Source organism: Capra hircus, chromosome 14 (genome assembly GCF_001704415.2).
Source record: "Capra hircus breed San Clemente chromosome 14, ASM170441v1, whole genome shotgun sequence".
Classification (NCBI taxonomy): domain Eukaryota; kingdom Metazoa; phylum Chordata; class Mammalia; order Artiodactyla; family Bovidae; genus Capra; species Capra hircus.
The window spans coordinates 47,619,016-47,635,157 of record NC_030821.1 but is presented as its reverse complement, the minus strand read 5'-3'; the positions used below and the strand labels follow the sequence as shown (position 1 = coordinate 47,635,157).

The window sequence follows — 16,142 nt, the reverse complement described above, 5'->3', positions numbered from 1 at the left end:
GATCCTCTATGATCCACCTCCCAGAATACTGGAAATAAAAGCAAAAATAAACAAATGGGACTCAATTAAAATTAAAAGTTCTGCACAACAAAGGAAACAATTTTTCCCCTTTTAAACCCAATTTTTCCCAAGCAGATCTTCTGTCACTTCTTTCATGGAACATCTACTGAGATGTAAAAGAATGAAAGTTTTCCCCAAAACACATTTTTATGTATTTTTTTAAATCTTTTTATTTTATTTATTTATTTATTTAGTTTATTTATTTATTTATTTTTCATCTTCTTCTTTTTTTTAATAGTTTTTTATATTTTAAAATCTTTAATTCTTACATGCGTTCCCAAACATGAACCCCCCTCCCACCTCCCTCCCCATAACATCTCTCTGGGTCATCCCCTTGCACCAGCCCCAAGCATGCTGTATCCTGCGTCAGACATAGACTGGCGATTCAATTCTTACATGATAGTATATATGTATTTTTTAAATGTATTTAATTTAATTCACTTTAGGGAAACTAAAGTGTGACATTGAGGTTAACTGTTTATTTTGACCAATCTTAAGTTCAGTTTTCTTCTCTTTGGTGGTGGATGACTGCCCCACCAACTTGTGAGGATGAAAGGAAAATGCATGGAAAATTTTAAAACAGCTGCTGGAAGGCAACATGACCAGACCACCAGACTAGGTGTCAGGAGACCTGGGATACCTGGGCTTGACAGCTAATGTTTTCATTAAGAGTGTGGATTTAGGAAACTTGATGAACTTTAGGAATTTCACTTTCCTTTGAGTATGTATGTATTATATATGTTTGTATTTTCTATATCCTCCTAGGGCCCTGCTTATATAACTTATATGCAGAGTACATCATGAGAAACGCTGGACTGGAAGAAACACAAGCTGGAATCAAGATTGCTGGGAGAAATATCAATCACCTCAGATATGCAGATGACACCACCCTTATGGCAGAAAGTGAAGAGGAACTAAAAAGCCCCTTGATGAAAGTGAAAGTGGAGAGTGAAAAAGTTGGCTTAAAGCTCAACATTCAGAAAACGAAGATCATGGCATCCAGTCCCACCACTTCATGGGAAATAGATGGGGAAACAGTAGAAACAGTGTCAGATTTCATTTTTGGGGCCTCCAAAATCACTGCAGATGGTGATTGCAGCCATGAAATTAAAAGACGCTTACTCCTTGGAAGAAAAGTTATGACCAACCTAGATAGTATATTCAAAAGCAGAGACATTACTTTGCCAACAAAGGTCTGTCTAGTCAAGGCTATGTTTTTTCCAGTGGTCATGTATGGATGTGAGAGTTGGACTGTGAAGAAGGCTGAGCACCGAAGAATTGATGCTTTTGAACTGTGGTGTTGGAGAAGACTCTTGAGAGTCCCTTGGACTGCAAGGAGATCCAACCAGTCCATTCTGAAGGAGATCAGCCCTGGTATTTCCTTGGGGGGAATGATGGTGAAGCTGAAACTCCAGTAATTGGCCACCTTATGCGAAGCATTGACTCATTGGAAAAGACTCTAATGCTGGGAGGGATTGGGGGCAGGAGGAGAAGGGGACGACAGAGGAAGAGATGGCTGGATGGCATCACTGACTCAATGGACGTGAGTTTGAGTGAACTCCAGGAGATGGTGATGGACAGGGAGGCCTGGTGTGCTCTGATCCATGGGGTCGCAAGGAGTCGGACACGACTGAGCGACTGAACTGAACTGAGGGCCCTGGAGAAGAAGGAAATGGCAACCTATTCCAGTATTCTTGCCTGGAAAATTCCATGGATGTAGGAGCTTGGTAGGCTGCTGTCCATGGGGTCCCAAAGAGTCGGACACAACTGAGCGACTTCAATTTCTTTTTCTTCCTTTCTTTCTTTCTTGTAGCTCAGTTGGTAAATGATCTGCCTGAATGCAGGTGACTGGGTTCGATTCCTGGGTTGGGAAGATTCCCTGGAGGAGGAAATGGCAACCCACTCCAGTATTCTTGCCTGGAGAATCCCATGGACAGAGGAGCCTGGCAGACTACTGTCTATGGGGTTGCAAGAGTCAGACATGACTTAGCGACTTAACTACTACTACTACTACTACTAGGGCCCTGGTATCTAGTATTTAAAGTAGCTATATATAGGGCTTCCCAGGTGGTGCTAGTGGTAAAGAACCTATGTGCCAATGCAGGAGACATAAGACACATGGGTTTGATCCCTGGATTGGGAAGATCCCCTGAAGGAGGTCATGGCAACCCAGTCCAGTAATGACATGTGGAACCTTAGTTTCCTGACCAGCGACTGAACTCACAGTCCCTGCATTGGAAGTGCAGAGTCTTAACCACTGGACAGCCAGGGATGTCCCTATATGTATTTATATCTCATACATATACAAATAACTTGGTCTGAAAGAGTTATAAGATCCTGAGCTGGGGTTATTTGACAGTAAACTGAACACAAGGTGGGATACAGAGTAAGTGTCCAGGAGTGAGAAATAGAAAGCAGCTGGGAGGGCTACAGAGTAGAAAGGAGGATTCACAGAGGAGAGAGGAGGGCATCGTTGACCACCTCCTGCTGGGTGAAGAACTTCTTTGTTGCTGAAGTGCAGAGCCTTGGGGTGGCATCTTCTTTCCTGTTCCCACCTACAGACTTATCACCCCTGTGTCAGCTTGTCCCTATCTTGGCTGCTTGTTTTTGCTTTTCAGTCACTCAGTCATGTCCAACTCTTTATGACCCCATGGACTGCAGCTTGCCAAGCTTCCCTGCCCTCCAGTATCTCCCAAGGAGCTTGCTCTAACTCATGTCCATTGAGTTGATGATGCCTGTGGTGACATCTGTACCTCCTGGCTTAGGTCATGTGCTGGTGACCATTGGCTCTGTGGTACATAGGAAACCCTCTCCACTTTTTTTTTTTTTTGGTTTATTTGTTTCTTATATTGGAGTATGCAGAGTACATCATGAGAAATGCTGGGCTGGAAGAAGCACAAGCTGGAATCAAGATTGCCGGGAGAAATATCAATAACCTCAGATATGCAGATGACACCACCCTTATGCCAGAAAGTGAAGAAGAACTAAAGAGCCTCTTGATGAAAGTGAAAGAGGGGAGTTAAAAAGCTGGCTTAACTCAACATCCAGAAAACTAAGATCATGGCATCCAGTCCCATCACTTCATGGGAAATAGATGGGGAAACAGTGGAAACAGTGGCTGACTTTATTTTTCTGGGCTCCCAGATCACTGCAGATGGTGAATGCAGCCATGAAATTAAAATATGCTTACTCCTTGGAAGGAAAGTTATGACCAACCTGGATAGCATATTAAAAAGCAGAGACAGTAATTTGTCAACAAATGTCTATCTGGTCAAGGCTATGGTTTTTCCAGTAATCATGTATGGATGTGAGAGTTGGACTATAAAGAAAGCTGAGCATTGAAGAATTGATGCTTTTGAACTGTGGTGTTGCAGAAGACTCTTGAGAGTCCCTTGGACTGCAAGGAGATCCAACCAGTCCATCTTAAAGGAGATCAGTCCTGAGTGTTCATTGGAGGAACTGATGCTGAAGCTGAAACTCCAGTACTTTGGCCACCTGATGTGAACAGCTGACTCACTGGAAAAGACCTTGATGCTGGGGAAGATTGAGGGCAGGAGGAGAAGGGGACAACAGAGGATAAGATGGTTGGATGGCATCACCGACTCAATGGACGTGGGTTTGGGTGGACTCTGGGAGTTGGTGATGGACAGGGAGGCCTGGCATGCTGCGGTTCATAGAGTTGCAGAGCCGGACATGACTGAGTGACTGAACTGAACTGAACTGATAGTGATTAAAATGGGCTTCCTCCAGTATTCTTGCCTGTGAAATCTCATGGACAGAGGAGCCTGGCAGGCTACAATCCGTGGGATCATGAAAAGTGTCAAACACAACTCAGCAACTAAACAATGACATAGTGATTAATAATGATGTGTTAGTTCCAGGTATCACAGATAAGTGGTTCAGTTATGACCATACAATGATCTGATTCCTTTTCAAATTCTTTTCCCATTTAGGCTATTAAAGAATATTGTACTGAGTTCTCTGTGCTATATAGTAGGTCTTTGTTGGTTATCTATTTTAAATATAGTAACCCCATGATATTTCTTTGTGTGTGTGTGTGGTTTCCACTTTTTAAAAGGAGAATGGTCTGGAACTGGCCTGCTATCCCCCATGTATGTCACTAAGATTGAACTGAGCTCCGTGGCCTGATCAGTGATACATGTCAGTGTAGGGCCATCTGACTAGGTCTTTTGTTCCTAGTTTCCCATTGTTTTTCCATCTTCCCAGGGCCCTGTTATCGAGTCCCTCCTTCCATTTTTCTGGTATGACTTGAGTCCTGATTTGGCCTTTCATCTAATTCCTGTGTTTTCTTTATCTGCCAGAACTTAAACCAAAATCCGATTTTCAGGTTTTTATTAGGACACCTGACATGTGACAGTGTGGTCTTGTCATAGCTTCAGAGATAGTCATAAGCACACCCCATGAGATGGAGGTGTCTGTTGCAAAATAAAAAGGTTTAAAATGTGATTCTTTATTTTTAGGTTTGTGAAATATATGCAAATGGCAAAAATACCTGATATAATTGGTCAAAATCTTATTGTTTTTCAGGAAAGCAATTTTGTGGCTTCCCACCCCTACTTTAAATGATACCTAGAATTGCTGTCACCTTCAAGCCTGGGTGCTTATTCTTGGTTTGTTCCTCTACAGTATCCCTATACTATTAGTCAGGGTTAGACTTCCCTGGGCTTGGGATTGAATGACCAGAGTTTCCTTTCTGCCAAACTGTCAGACTCCAAAGTTAGTTCCAGCTTGTTCTCTTCTCCAAGATGGTTCAGAATATGATTGCTAGCCTTCTGCAAATAAGTATGGTGGATATATTAGAATCATATCATGTGCACATTTAAGTGAAACAAGTCCAACTCTAGGATTTCAGAGAGGGTAGAAAAAATATCATAGATTCTACTCACCATTCCACAAATTGATTATGTATCTGAGTGGGAGCAGGAAATGGAAGGGAGAAATCTGTTTCCCTTGATCAGTCTTAGTTCCCTTTTGTTTCTCCATGGTGTGAGCATCTCACAGGACTAAATGTGACTATAGCATTGTTGTTCTTGCTTAGTTGCTCAGCATGTGTCTGACTCTTTGTGATCTCATGGACTGCAACACACCAGGCTTCCCTATCTTTCAACATCTCCCAGAGTTTGCTCAAACTCATGTCCATTGAGTCAATGATGTCATCCAACCATCTCATCTATAGCATTAAAGATATAAATTTTACTTACACATGGTCCTTAAATGCAATTAATGTAATATTTGTGGCTTAAAGTAATATTCAGTTCAGTTCAGTTGCTCAGTAGTGTCCAACTCTTTTTGACCCCATGGACTGCAGCATGCCAGGCTTCCCTGTCCATCACCAAGTTTACCCAAACTTATGTCCATTGAGTCAGTGATACCATCCAACCATCTCGTCCTCTGTCATCCCCTTTTCCTCCCTCCTTCAATCTTTCCCAGCATCAGGGTCTTTCCAATGAGTCAGTTCTTCACATCAGGTGGCCAAAGTATTGGAGTTTCAGCTTCAGCATCAGTCCCTCCGATGTATATTCAGGACTGATTTCCTTTAGAATAGAATGGTTGGATCTCCTTGCAGTCCAAGGGACTCTCAAGAGTCTTCTCCATCACCACAGTTCAAAAGCATCAGTTCTTCAGTGCTCAGCTTTCTTTATAGTCCAACTCTCACATCCATACATGACCACTGGAAAAACCATAGCCTTGACTAGATGGACCTTTGTCAACAAAGTAATGTCCCTGCTTTTTAATATTTTATCCAGGTTGGTCATAACTTTCCTTCCAAGGAGTAAATGTCTTTTAATTTCATGGCTACAATCACCATCTGCAGTGATTTTGGAGCCCAGAAAAATAAAGTCAGCCACCATTTCCACTGTTTCCCCATCTATTTCCCATGAAGTGATGAGACTGGATGCCATGATCTTCGTTTTCTGAATGTTGAACTTTAAGCCAACTTTTCCACTCTCCTCTTTCACTTTCATCAACAGGCTCTTTTGTTCTTCTTCACTTTCTGCCTTAAGGGTGGTGTCATCTGCATATATGAGGTTATTGATATTTTTACTGGCAATCTTGATTCCAGCTTGTGCTTCTTCCAGCCCAGCCTTTCTCATGATGTACTCTGCATAGAAGTTAGATAAGCAGGGTGACAGTATACAGCCTTGATGTACTCCTTTTCCTATTTGTAACCAGTCTGTTGTTCCATGTCCAGTTCTAACTGTTGCTTCCTGACCTGCATACATGTTTCTCAAAAGGCAGATCAGATGGTCTGGTATTCCCATCTTTTTCAGAATTTTGCACAGTTTATTGTGATTTTGCAGTCAAAGGCTTTGGCATAGTCAATAAACCAGAAATAGATGTTTTTCTGGAACTCTCTTGCTTTTTCGACGATCCAGCAGATGTTGGCAATTTGATCTCTGGTTCCTCTGTCTTTTCTAAAATCAGCTTGAACATCTGGAAGTTCATGATTCACGTATTGCTGAATCGTGGCTTGGAGAATTTTGAGCATTACTTTACTAGTGTGTGAGAGGAGTACAATTGTGTGGTAGTTTGAGCATTATTTGGCATTGCCTTTCTTTGGGACTGGAATGAAAACTGACCTTTTCTAGTCCTGTGGCCACTGCTGAGTTTTCCAGATTTGATGGCATATTGAGTGCAGCACTTTCACAGCATCATCTTTTAGGATTTGAAATAGCTCAGCTGGAATTCCATCACCTCCACTAGCTTTGTTTGTAGTGATGCTTCCTCAGGCCCACTTCACATTCCAGGATGTCTGGCTCTAGGTGAGTGATCACACCATCGTGGTTATCTGGGTCATGAAGATCTTTATTGTATAGTCTTTCTGTGTATTCTTGCCACCTCTTCTTAATATCTTCTGCTTCTGTTAGGTTCATATCATTTCTCCCCATTATGTGCCCATCTTTGCATGAAATATTCCCTTGGTATCTCTAATTTTCTTGACGAGATCTCTAGTCTTTCTCTTTCTATTGCTTTCCTCTATTTCTTTGCATTAATCCCTGAAGAAGGCTTTCTTATCTTTCCTTGCTATTCTCTGGAACTCTACACTCAAATGAGTACATCTTTCCTTTTCTCCTTTGCCTTTAGCTTCTCTTTTTTTCTTAGCTATTTGGAAGGCCTCCTCAGACAACCATTTTGGCTTTTTACATTTCTTTTTCTTGGGGATGGTCTTGATCACTGCCTCCTGTACAATGTCACAAACCTCCATCCATAGTTCTTCAGGTACTCTGTCTATCAGATCTAATCCCTTGAATATATCTCTCATTTCCACTGTATAATCATAAGGGATTTGATTTAGGTCATACCTGAATGGTCTAGTGATTTTCCCTACTTTCTTCAATTGAAGTCTGACTTTTGCAATAGGATGTTCATGATAAGTGCTATGAAAGTAATATTAATCTGAGTTAAAACTACAGGAAAACTGATTCTTCCTTTTTTTTTTATTTATAATTTTTGCTGCTCTGGGTCTTAGTCACATTCACGAGGGATTTTTAGTTGCTGCACACAAGCTCTTAGCTGCAGCATGTGGGATCTAGTTTTCTGATCAGGAATGGAACCCTGGCCCCTTGTGTTGGGAGTATGGAGTCTTTGCCTTTGGACCACCAGGGAAGCCCCAAAACTGATTTTTTTGGATCTTTCAGAGCATTCCGTCCAATAGAACATTTTGTGATGATGGACAAGTTCTGTAGTTTCTAGTGTTCAATGTGGTAGCAAGTCGCCACATGTGACTATGGTGTGCTTGATTTGTGGCTAGTGTGACAGAGGAATTAAATTAATAAAAAGTAATTTAAACAGTACAATCTCATGCTGTTATATAGAATAATGTTTGTTTGTCATTTTGTTTGGCTGATTACCACACACTTGGCAGTTTGCACATACTTGTTTATTAATTCACAGTTCTTTAGGTCAGAAATATGGGCTATTTCGTCTGGTTTCTTTGCTTAGAGTCTCAAAAGACTGAAATCAAGGTGTTGACAGGGCTGGGCTCCTGTCTGGAGGCTTGGGAAGAATCTGCTTCCAGGCTCATTTCAAGTTATTGACAGCCTTCAGTTTCTTGTTGCTGTAGGACTAAGGTCATTGTTCATTTTCTGGCTGTTGGCCAGGGTCACTTTCAGCAGATAGGGGCCAATCTCTGGTCCTCCCTTCCATCTGCAAGCCAGCAATGGCTTAAGTGAATCTGTGTAGTTCTTTCAGTCTCTCCGAATTCCCCTGCTAATACCAGCCTGAGCAATTACCCCAATACTCTCTGTATGTAAAATCTAACTGATTAGGGGCTTTGCACCTGCAAAAAATCCCTTCACAGTGGTAGTCAGAGAGGTGTGTGATTGAATAACCATAAAAGGACTCTCAGGAGGTCTTCTTCCAAATTCTGCCTACCACAGCCCCTTAAGATTTCTAACCCTTTTGGTCTTCTGAAGAGCATCATGGTGGCTGGCAAGAAAAAGTGCCTTATGAAAGCCAAGAAGAAAGTGGTTGCCCCATTTTCTGAGAATATTGGTATCATGTGAAAACACCAGCTATTCTGGGAAAACACTGGTCATGAGAACTCAAGGAACCAAAATTGAATCTGATGGCCTCAAGGGTTGTATTTTTGAAGTGAATCTCACTGATCTGCAGAATGATGAAGTTGCCTTTAGAAAATTCAAGCTAATTATGGAGGATGTTCAAGGCAAAAACTGCCTGACTAGTTTCCATGGCATAGATCTTACCTGTGACAAAATGTGCTCCATGGTAAAAAAAAAAAAAAAAAAAAGTAGACCATGACTGAAGTTCACCTTGTTGTCAAGACTACCGATTGTTATTTGCTTTGTCTGTCCTTCGTGGGCTTTACTAAGAAACACAGTTATCAAATTCAGAAGACCTCTTATGTCCAGCATCAGCAGGTATGCCAGATTCACATGGAGATGATGGTAATCATGACCTGAGGGGTGCAGACAAGTGACTTGAAAGAAGTGGTCAGTAAATTGATTCCAGACAGCATTGGAAAAGACATAGAAAAGGCTTGCCAATCTATTTATCTGCTTTACAATGTCTTTGTTAGAAAAGTAAAAATGCTAAAGAAGTCCAAGTTTGAATTGGGAAAACTCATAGAACTGCATGGTAAAGTTAGTGGTTCTGGAAAAGCTGCTGGGGATGAGACAGGTGCTAAAGTTAAACAAACTGATGGATATGAGCCCCCAGTCCAAGAATCTGTTTAAAATGCAGGTCTTTTTAATGATGACAAAAGGTCTTATTTGTGGCTTAAAAAAAAAAAAATTTCCAGAGATAATTTTGACTCAGCTTGGTTTTGTAGTTTGCACTAACTTTAACCCCAACTCCCAAGTGAAATATGACCTCACAGTACATAGAGTAACTCCATTGCTTTAGTTTTGAATTCTTTCCTGTTCTCAAGAATCACACTGAAAATGTAGAAACCTAAGAGTTCATGGGTGTGGGTTGTAGGTGGGGCAGTGAAAGAGAATGTATTCCTATATCTACAAAGACTTTAACTTTTCACACTCTCTAGTTAAGATTAGGTTATATATAGATGAGATGGGCTTGGCTGTGGAGCTGGAGGATCGACAGCCACTTGAGAAGACTTGGCTGGGGGCTACCAAAGGACAACATATTTCACCCGTCTCAAAGTTACCTACCACTTTATTGTTTGTAGGTTGCTGCTCCATGCCCTAGCATATTTTGAGAGCTGTTAAAGTTAATGACCCCCTCCACAATTTGTTAAAAAGAGAGATCCTTTCGAAGTGATAAAGTGAAGTCACTCAGTCATGCCCAACTCTTTGCGACCCCATGGATAGTAGCCTGCACCAAGCTCCTCCGTCCATGGGATTTTCAAGGCAAGAGTACTGGAGTGGGTTGCTATTTCCTTCTCCAGGGAATCTTCCCAACCCAGGGATCGAACCCAGGTCTCTCACATTGTAGACAGATGCTTTACCGTCTGAGCCACCAGGGAAGTCCAAAGTGCTATCAGTCTGTATTAATGGAAGCATTATGTTCCGAACCAGAAAAAAATTATTTCCAGTGACTTGGCACTAGTCTTGCCTGAACATATTTCAACTGCTTTTAGTTTGGGATACCACATGTTGAAAAAGAGACAAATTAGAGAAAATGCAGAGAGCGACCAACATGATAAAATGTCTAGCTGAAGGTTCATGGCATGGTGCAGGGGACTGGTAATGGGATATAAATCCTCTCTCGTCAGCACGTCATTTTTAGCAGTGTCTATCTAATGGCTGTCATCACTGCTTAGACTCAGAGACCCGCTGGGGAAGAACTGATGGTTGAGGTATATTCAGAATGTTGTAGTTCATATTCCAAACAGCATCATCATCAAAGCTTTTTTTAATCTTTCCAAAGAAGTAGTGAAGGGTTAAACCCAGAGACTAAATCAGGTATTCACTTTGACCAGTTGGTTCCAAGTTTGGCTGGGTGCACACTAATTACCCTGCCTAATGGACTTTGCAATATTTGAATTAGGAGTGCAGGAAATTCTCTTTCTCAAGTTTAAATAAATATCCACAGTGGTTGAACTAGTTCCAAGAAGTTTGCAATTGGCTTCAAGTTTAAGTTAAAACAATTAGAATGCCAATTTATTTAACTACAGTGAGAAATACAATGACAATCTAAATGACCATGCTTGAGTTGATGAGACCTGTGCATTCAGTCCCTATAGGAAGATCTCCAGTGGAAGCCAAAGCATGATCTGGACATTGCTCCGTGCTGGCACAGTATTCTTTAAATGATTCCAAAATAGCTGGATGTGTCCATCTACAGTTTTTGATTGAGTTTGGATGACTGGCCAGGTTGCTTGGTGGAATGAGGATGAAGCCTAGGATTCATGAGGTCTCTGTTTTAGCTGTCATTTAGAGTAAATCTGTTAGTAATTCACTAGGTGATGCTTGGTAAATAGGTAAAATAAAAACTGGTAAAAAAAAATCTCTAAGATCTTTTACATATAAAACTATTTGGTTTTATGAATATGCTCTAAAGGCAGCTATTATACCTAGATAGGGAACTTTCCCATGGCTCAGACAGTAAAGAATCTGCCTGCAGTGCAGGAGATCCAGGTTAGATCCCTGGGTTGGGAAGATCCCCTGCAGAAGGAATGGCAAGCTCCTCCAGTATTCTTGCCTGGAGAATTCCATGGGCAGAAGGAGCCTGGCAGTCTAGAGTTCATGGGGCTGCAAAAGAGTGGGACACAACTAAGCAACTTTCACTTCGCTTTCACATATACATAGATAATTAACTTAGTTCTATTTGCTAAAGACCTTAAGGCTTTTTATAGATATCAGTCAATTCAATAAACAATTGTTCATGGCTTCCTGTGTGCAAATTATTGTTAGACATGGAAGTAAGCATGCTGTCTTCCCACAAGGAATTTAAATGGCTAATTAATAAGTGAATATTGTCATTATGAATTAATGCAAATATTAATAGCTATGAATGATAGCATAAATATGATAGTATTATGTGAATACTGGCTGATAACAATGTAAAACAGAATTAAATAAAGCCAGCAATAATAGGGGTGCAGATATCTGTGGCACAGGTTATGAAGTAGGGAAAAATATATTTCATTTGGGAAGATTAGAGAAGAAATCACAGACTATAATATTTAAGCCAGACTTTTGAGGATGGGTATTTTCTCTTGATGAAAGTGAAAGAGGAGAGTGAAAAAGTTGGCTTAACTCTACATTCAGAAAACTAAGATCATGGCATCTGGTCCCATCACTCCATGGCAGATAGATGGGGGAACAGTGGAAACAGTGTCAGACTTTATTTTTTTGGGCTCCAAAATCACTGCAGATGGTTACTGCAGCCATGAAATTAAAAGACACTCCTTGGAAGGAAAGTTATGACCAACCTAGATAGCATGTTGAAAAGCAGAGATATTACTTTGCCAACAAAGGTCCATCTGGTCAAGGCAATGGTTTTTCCAGTGGTTATGTATGGATGTGAGAGTTGGACTGTGAAGAAAGCTGAGCACCGAAGAATTGATGCTTTTGAACTGTGGTGTTGGAGAAGACTCTTGAGAGTCTCTTGGACTGCAAGGAGATCCAACCCGTCCGTCCTAAAGGAGATCAGTCCTGGGTGTTCATTGGAGGGACTGATGCTAAAGCTGAAATTCCAATACTTTGGCCACCTCATGCAAAGTGTTGACTCATTGGAAAAGACTCTGAGGCTGGGAGGGATTGGGGACAGGATGGAGAAGGGGACGACAGAGGATGAGATGGCTGGATGGCATCACCGACTCGATGGACATGAGTTTGAGTGAACTCCGGCAGTTGGTGATGGACAGGGAGCCCTTGCGTGCTGCGATTCATGGGGTCGCAAACAGTCAGACACGACTGAGCGACTGAACTGAACTGAACTGATGTTTATCATACCTGGAGAACCAGTGGTCAGAGTTGGCTATAATGGGATGAGAAATTCAGCTTGCCTGATAGGAGGGGAGGCTGTAGGAAGGAGCTAGTGTGATATAGTAGCTTCAGGGCCCTTAGTTGCATGAACGATTTCTGCTGTCTTCTATAGGGCTGCCACAACAAAATTCCACAGGTTGGTGGCTTAAACAACAGAAAGTTGTTTTCTAGCAGTTCAGGCAGAGAAGGCGATGGCACCCTACTCCAGTACTCTTGCCTGGAAAATCCCATGGACAGAGGAGCCTGGTAGGCCGCAGTCCATGGGGTCGCGAAGAGTTGGACATGACTGAGCAACTTCACTTTCAATTTTCACTTTCTTGCACTGGAGGAGGAAATGGCAACCCACTCCATTATTCTTGCCTGGAAAATCCCAGGGATGGGGGAGACTGGTGGGCTGCCGTCTATGTGGTCGCACAGAGTCAGACATGACTGAAGAGACTTAGCAGCAGCAGCAGCAGCAGCAGTTGAGGAGGCTGGAAGTCCAAGATCAAGGTGCCAGCTTGGGTCATGTCTCTGGAGGCCTCTCTCTTTGACTTGTGCATGGCCACTCTCTGTCTGTGTCCTCTCATGGCCTTTTGTCTGTGTATGTGCATCCCTGGTGTGTCTCTCTCTTTTTGTAAGGACACCGGTTGTATTAGATCAAGGCCTCACCCTTATGACCTCATTTGATCTTAATTACCCCCATAAAAGTCCTATCTCCAAATAAGTGTCACTGGGGATAGAGTTTCCTATGAACGGAGGTGTTATACACAACAATTTATAACAATGTCTAAGGCCCTGAGAGGAGCCCTAGCCTTGAATCCACATGAATACATACATATGTGAAAGGTGAGGGATTTCCTTTTTTGTTGTTGTTGTATGCTTTAATAGCAAACCTCTAGATAGGATAGGCTTCAGGGCTTTCCTTTCCTGGTGGCTCATATGGTAAAGAACCCACCTATAGTGCAGGAGACCCGGATTTGATCCCTGGGTCAGGAAGACCCCCTGGAGAAGGGAATGGCTACCCACTCCAGTATTCTTGCCAGGAAAATCCCATGGACAGAGGAGCCTGGCAGGCTATAGTCTATGGGTTCATAAAAAGTTGGGCACAACTGAGCAACTAACACACTTTCAGGCACCTTAAAACCTGGATCCTTCTGTCTGGGAGCAAGATATTCATTAGGTTCATTGTTCAGCAGAAGAGTAAGGATGCTGTATGGGCAAACTGGGCACATGAGTGGCTCCCCCATCATCTGACAGGGGGATATGGGGGCTGATGTGAACCCCAAGTTCTGATGAAACTATGAATGCTTTTAGATTGAGGGATCAGTACATAGGAATTAAAGGTGTGAGTCCACATCAATTATCCCAATTTCCTGATCCTACACCACTAGTGTCAAAATGAACCAACACTAATGGAAATCCAAAAGAACAAGACAAAATGAAATAGCACCAAGGCATTTGGGTCATGATACACTGTTATCAAACCTGGAGTAAAGTGCGGTCAGAGATATTTGGAGATGAAGTAGGAGAACCATTCTGATTCTTCTCTTCCTGACATAACACAAATATAAGTTAGATTTGGGAGAAGATTTCTTGGCCTCAGAATCAGAACAGTTAATGTGAGTGAAGTACAAGGACTTTCTGGGACAGGGCACATGTATTCTGTTCTTCTTTCTTCCTTTGAAGGTCCTCCATTCTTCTTCGCATAACACTGTTTCTTGTCAGAATCAGTTGCAGTACTTGTGAAAAAGGAAGATTCCTATGACTAATCCCAGGCTGAGATGAATCAGAATTTTTGGTGAGTGGGGCCCAGAAATCTTCATTTTGAAAGTTCAGACTTGATTTTTTTTTACTCTTTAGAGATTGGGATTTGTTGCCCTACATTCACATCATAGTAGGGTACAGCTCTTAATTTCAGTATTTCTATCAGTAATATCTATTAATTATAATAAAACTACTACTCTTGGAGTGCTTACTATGAGCTCCATACTGTTGTAAGCAGGCTTCCCCAGTGGCTCAGCAGTAAAAGAACCTTCCTGCAATGCAAGAGCCACAGGAGATGCGGGTTCAATCCCTAGGCTGGGAAGATCCCCTGCAGGAGGAAATGGCAGTGCACGCCAGTATTCTTGCTTGGAGAATCCCGTGGACAGGAGAGCCTGCTGGGTTACAGTCCGTAGGGTTGCAAAGAGGCAGACACCATGGAAGCAGTTTGGTACACAGGCATGCACTGTTCTAAGCAACACGCTCACCTGATTTTCATGGTACACCTTCATGGTGATAATATTATTTCTATCTTGCACATGAGAAGTCAAGGCTCAGAAAAGTTAAATTTCTCAAGGCTGCATAAGCAGTATTAGTCAAAAAAATAAAGGAGAAGGGCACGCATGCCTGAGACCCTTGCTGGCTTGGGTATTGCTAGTCTATAATAAACTGATATTCTGATGGGATGGAATGCAAGGAAATTCCTGGCACCTGTGGCAGAAGAAGTAGATTACATGCACTTTTCTTGCCAATGCTAATATCTCTCTAGGGCACTTAAGAGGCTATGTGGGCTTGTTTGGTTGGCTAATGTTCACATTTTTGGTTTGATAAGAAATTTAGGCACTTTGGGAACAAGATATATAGTTTTGGAAATTATAACCCCAAACCTATTATACGACAATCTTATTTTATTTCAGTGGGCTTCCCTGGTAGCTCAGACAGGAAAGGATCTGCCTTCTATGTAGGAGGCCTGAGTTCAATCTCTGGGTTGGGAAGGTCCCCTGGAAGAGGGCATGGCAACACCAGTATTCTTGCCTGGAGAATCCCCATGGACAGAAGAGCCTGGCGGGCTACAGTCCATGGGGTCACAAAGAGTCAGACATGACTGAGCCACTAAGCACATTTTATTTCAGTAGTATATGAATCAATAAATACAATGTTTTATTTTTGTAACGCAAAACAAAACAACTCAGAGTCAAAACACACTGGGAATATTGTGATACTCTATCCTTAAGTCCTTCACTTAAAATAATTTCCATTCAGTGGACCAAACAACATAATAAAGTTTCTTGAGGCAACTCTTGCAATTATCATGTAAACTTATAACACAAGCAATGTGTTTACTTCTTCAGCAAATTTGCACTTCAGTTATACCAAATGAAATAAAATAGTCATGTTTATTATATTTAGAATGACTGGAAACCAATTATAACAAATGGCAAAGGAAAAGAGTCCAAGTCAATGTAACTCATTTTAACAAATGTAGTTCTCCCTAAATTAAGAGGTCAATTATTTCATAGATGTTTTATTCTGTAAATAAAACTTTTATTGAATACTTTTAAATGTATTTATTGAAATATAGATTTCTGACTTTTGAATATTTTTTTTAATTTTAAAATGTTTCCAAATATGTTGAAAAATAAATAGAATTCACCTGCTATCTTTCCATTTGTATTTGGATTTTATAAAATAAGAAGCTAGAGACTTTTTCCACAATACACTTTCTCTGCCCAGGGTTAAAAACTACTGGCTAGCTATTTGATATATATCATTCATCTTTCTTAGGTTTCTACTTTATGTGCATATGTATTTGATACCCTAAACTAGAATATTATTAAATGCTTTTATCTAGAATCAGTTTTAATTACTAAAAATATAGTATGGACATTTTCTAGGTCATTTCAT

General features: G+C 41.3%; 1 pseudogene; it reads left to right on the top strand.

The window, feature by feature from the left end:
• Positions 8,505-9,278, top strand: LOC102169775 (annotated as a pseudogene).